Source organism: Augochlora pura, unplaced genomic scaffold, assembly GCF_028453695.1.
Source record: "Augochlora pura isolate Apur16 unplaced genomic scaffold, APUR_v2.2.1 APUR_unplaced_1014, whole genome shotgun sequence".
NCBI classification, from domain to species: Eukaryota; Metazoa; Arthropoda; class Insecta; order Hymenoptera; family Halictidae; genus Augochlora; species Augochlora pura.
The window spans coordinates 1-5,051 of NW_027581016.1; the positions used below are offsets into that span (position 1 = coordinate 1).

At 50.6% G+C, this 5,051-nt stretch overlaps 1 long non-coding RNA gene across 2 annotated transcripts; it reads left to right on the forward strand.

Moving 5' to 3' along the window:
• Positions 1-138: 138 nt before the first annotated feature.
• LOC144477431 (uncharacterized) lies at positions 139-5,045 on the forward strand. Of its 2 annotated transcripts, XR_013495198.1 has the most exons (4): positions 139-1,540; positions 1,779-2,071; positions 3,164-3,331; positions 4,224-5,045. It is a non-coding gene; the product is annotated as an uncharacterized LOC144477431 (long non-coding RNA). The 2 variants fall into 2 exon arrangements; XR_013495197.1 differs by having other exon boundaries at positions 926-1,540; positions 1,779-3,331.
• The last annotated feature ends 6 nt before the right edge of the window (positions 5,046-5,051 follow it).

The following is a 5,051-nucleotide window of genomic DNA, read 5'->3' on the forward strand; positions in this document are numbered from 1 at the left end:
ATTGCAACACCCGAAGCGATTATCGCTCTTATCACGCTCCCACTTTCCGGATGATCCTTCCGATGTTAAAAATTACACTTTACGCGCTCAACACCTGAGTCAGTCGCGCGACCGCTCGTCGTATCCGTGAATCATTGGTCGCCGATCGTTTTCCAAGAATGCTACCAAACTATTAAATGCGTCAGAAAAACAATCGCCGAGGCGTCGATTACTCTTTAGCCTGTCCACTGGCCGCGACGAGTTAATTTTCCTCTGTGCTCCTTACTGATCGCTCGTTTTTTTGTTTGTTACCAAGCAAGTTGTGACGAGTATATTTAAGCGTAAAAGTTTTCTTATACGGTTTTCTATATTCTAGATAACTAAAATGGCCGCAATCATGATCACCGCGGGATCATCCTTTGGAAATTCATCTATGTTTCGAAGTAGCTGGTGCTTTTTAAACTTTTGGCCAGCCTGCGATTCCAAAACGAGAATTCAATGAAAGAAAATCCCGAATCTAAACCGATTTCGCCGCACAAGGGAAGATCGAGCACTCACTTTCCTGGGTCCAGTCGGCATTATCGCAGCAATTGCCAGCAAACAATAGCGACTAGTTTACCCAGTGAACAGGTTAAAAGAATCTAGGCTCCGAGACTTCCGGCGTCGCGCGTAGGAAACGCCCATCCGAGGACGAACCGCAGCCCGATTGTCATATCGAGGCTAGCAGCGTTCCAGCAAATCAGCGGATCACTTTTCCCGCTTCCGGAAAACGATCGAGGACTCGGCCGCGGAGCTCGTACGCCGCCGATGGAAACTAAATACCGCGGATACCGATTTCGGCGTACTTGGCACCGACCAGTCGGAGAGTAACAATGGGAACGATTTCGGGCTGCGCTCGTGGATCGGCGACGGTGATCGGACGAGCGTTCGCGATTTTATTATTGCGATCACGGTTCGCTGGGCGCTATGGCACGCGTGTCGCTCGGCAATTGGAATGTGACTAGCCTTATCAGAGACTTACCGCTGCCGTGGTGTCCGACGCGGCCGTCGCCGACGTGACGTTGTCGTCATCGGCGTGGTGATCGTCGTCGTTGTTGTCGTCGTCGTTGTCGTTGAACAGATTATCGTGTTGCGTGCGGCCGTCCAACATCCGCGCGAAACCGGAAACAGAACGGGGAGGAGGAGGAGAGGAAGGATGATAACAGGAGCAAGGATAAGAACGGAATGGGAGAGGCACGCCGGGCGAAGGATCGAGATTGATTTTAATTAGTCCCGATTCGTAGCTCATCGCTGCTCAATTATTAACCCCCGGTGTGCCAATTATTAAGCCCGGCGGCAATCGGGCGATCGTTTCGCAAAGATACGGCCGCCGCGGTGTTAATAATTCAGCGGTGCCCGCAGATTCTTTGGATAAATTTAGCGGGCTGTCTGTTCTGGTAACTGGGACGATTGTGTTTGGGTTGCCGAGGTCGCTTTCCGATCATCGCGAAACGCTTTATTGTAGGAATTCACGGTCGTAAATTTCGCGCGCCGATCGCACGGTTATAATAAGCACGATACGGTACGTATATGTGTTTGAATAAATAAAGTTTGCTAGTGAGCAGATCATAAAGGATTATTATTACGGTATTTGGACCCAGAGTATAGACAGAGTTATTTTACCATCTAGTTCCAAACAATTAATCTCGTTCTTCACGTATCTCATTAAGATTTACCGTAAAACTAACAGCTCTAGAATCTGTCTACTTTTAAAAAAACGTTCAAGTTTCAATTTTCTAATTAAAATTTTTCTGCGATAGGTATCCAGAAGAGACGAAGCACGAGATACATACGAAGCTGCTTGATACGTGAAAGGGAGGAACGCTCGAAGAAATCGAAGAAGCTCGAGAAGACGCGGAAGAGGAAGAAAGACGAGTTGACTCGTCCGGGGGGGCAGTTAACAGGTTAATACGTGCCGGTTCCGCGGGCGAAATCGATAAGCGGCCAGAAGCCGTGGAAAAACGATTCCGTTAGCGTGACAGATGTCTTTCGATCTCGGCTGGAAACGGGGTCACGCCGCCAAATGAGTCGAGGCGATTGTTATTCCGGCAAGGTGACGATCCCGTGCCGTTCCGGCAGCAAGATTTTCAAAGACTTAAAAAAAAAAGAGGAATACAGAGCTGTGTCCGGGCCGGCGAATCGATGCCCATTAAATGTATCTTTCGAAGCCCGCGCTCTCGTTTCGCGAGCCTGTAATGAACCGCGACGATCCAATTAAAAGGCGCGTCTGAAATGTTGCCCCGGGGCCGAGCGATTTAATCGAAACACCGATAATGCACCGCGTCTCGCGACCCCCTCTCTCGTTCGTTCAGTCGTTCCGATAGGAGACAAACACCGATAAATTGTGTTTGCTCGATTCCGCGGAAATGCCGTTGGCCCGAGGCGGAACGTTAAGTCAGCTTAGGAGATCGTGCCGCGATTACGCCGAATCGTTATTAAACGTTCCAAGCGCTACGCCGGCAACAGCGTTATCTCGCGGGCCACGTGAAAGCAATTGCTCGGGCATCGATCAATTAAAATGCTTTAAAATATCTATTAAACCGCGGCGCACCCCACGGATACAGAAACAACGGCTGCAACGAGGATTCATCTCTTCCAGCGTTCCTCCATCCGTTACGATTGATAGCCGAGTTACGTAGGCAAGACACAATCGTTTTATTCCTGCGATAAGTTCGTTTCTCGCGCGCGCGACGAAACCGTTTCAAGAAATCAATTAATCAACTTCTCGGTCACGCAGCACCGTTTCATTATTCCGCTCGAGCGAACGGAAGGGAATTAGCATAGCCCGAAAAATTCGATGCGACAGTTTCTCGAACGCACCTCGGCTAAAATGATCGCATTTTGATAATTATATAAATCTAGCGTTAACACATTATCTGCGGGTCATAGATCGAAAAGATTTGCAAAATTCAACGTAAGATTTTGACAGCAATTATACTACCAGAATTTTTAGAATTTCGCAGAGGGATTCTTTCGACAATATAACGACACTGAGAAAAGATTAAATCGTTTCAAATGGTATAAATACCTTTCCCGCACATACTGCGTTAACAACATTGTCGGCCGGAAATTTCAACGATGTCCGAGCAGACGAGCGAATTCGTAAACTGATCATCGACGTGTTAACCCAAGCCTTCGCTTTCAGATCGAGCACGGACACACTCGTCTATCGGACGAAAGCTTGCCGTACATTTCCGGAGCGACCACAGTTCGATTCCCGGGCAATTAAACGAGTGACACGAAAGAAGACCACGCGCTTACGTGTGTTCTGCGGGACGAAGACCACGGCCGGCGTTTCCATTTCGATCATGAGGCAGCGTATCGAACTTTTTCTCCTCGCGGACTGGGGCCGCCCGTTCGCGAGCACACCGACCCGAAAATAGATATCGCAAAAAAGTCAAGCGAACCGCGAAAATTCCGCGAGGGGAGTCCCGGCCGCCACGAGATATCCGCCGATTCTACTTCGGCCGAAACGCTGGGCTCCCAAAGCCGAAAGCGAGTTGTCGCCCGACGATCGCGTGCTCCGTTGAGAAGAACTCCGGCCCGTTCTCCGGCGATTTCTGTGATGATTCCTCCGGCGATTCCTCCGACAGGGAAACACGAACGGCCGCGCGGACGAACGCGAATACCGTATGCGCGGCGCGTCGCCGTCCGACGCGATACCAGCGGAATGATCTCGATCGCGATCGATCGTCTCGATCGTCGGTCTCAATACCCCGTCGGATCAGCGGCAGCGCGATTCTTAGGGTTTCGCAGCGCTACAAAAGCGGAAAACTTCCAATTGGATTAGGGGCGGTGTGCGGAACCCGGGCCGCACCGGCCAGCTTTTCCGGGCAACGCCGCGCGAAATGAAAACAGGCTGCGGAATGAAAACCGCGGCGGAATCGTGCTCCCGGGAGACGCGCGCGGCGAGCTGATTGATAAGGCGGAGGACCGCGATCGATCGCCGGGGCTAAACGATACGGCTGCTCGAGTCGGCCTCTCTTTAAAGCCCTTTGTTCGCCGGGACTCGTTTCGGCGGGTGATGAGAAATCATCCTAAATGCTTGGACCGTATTTTAGACCGCAGTTCAATTAATCACTTGAATTTTTTGGAATTGTGAATGCTTTTCCTTGTAGCCACAGATATAAGGACAAATTTTTCTTCGTAACTTATGTAGTTAGGCTCATTTGAAAGTATTGAAACTAAAATTCCTTTTCTTTTAGTCAGAACCTGAACAATGGTAATCGGAAGGGTCCAAGGAATTGCCAATGGAAATTGTAAGAACTCAAAGAATAGCCGATGATGTCAACGTGCTAGCACAAAGAATTTCTGATGTCACCGCGTGAGTCCAAGGAATTGCCGGCGTATATTATCGCCGGTGGATGTTCGGTATCGAAGGAATTGCCAGCGAATCGCCAGGAGATGTACACGCTACAGTCCGAGGAATTGCCGGTAGATGTCAACGCGAGAACTGGAGGAATCGCCGGTTAACACCAGAGTCGAAGAAATCACTGATGATGTCACCGCGAGAGTTCAAGAAGTCGCGAGCGGATGCCGCCGTGATAATCCAAGGAATTGCTGGTAGATCGAGAGAGTCGAAGAAATCGCCGGCAGTGTTAGTATGCCATTGTCCAAGGAATCGGCAGCAGAAAAGTCGCAAGGGTCCGAGGAATCGTCGACGATGATAACGCGAAGGACCTGCCGGTGCAATCGCCGATCCGTGAACACGCGCACGAGGAACACGAGGAGGCTCGTCCAGGCTCGTGGGAACGACCGAGATGTGCCCGGCCTGTTTACACGACGAATACAGAAAGTGCACTAAAATCTTGACGAGTCGACTCGCGCGCGCGTTTCACGATCGGCTTCGGCCGGCTTCCCGGAGCCTCTCCGCGTGTTTCACGTGCCGGCGAAGAAGCGCGCGACTGTTCCGAGGCGCGAGACAATTATAATGTTAAACGCACCGGCGTATAGCCCGGTTCTCCTCGGCCCTCCCTCTCTCCCTCTCTCTCTCTCTACCCCTTTTCTTTCTTCCTTTCTTTCGATTATACGGT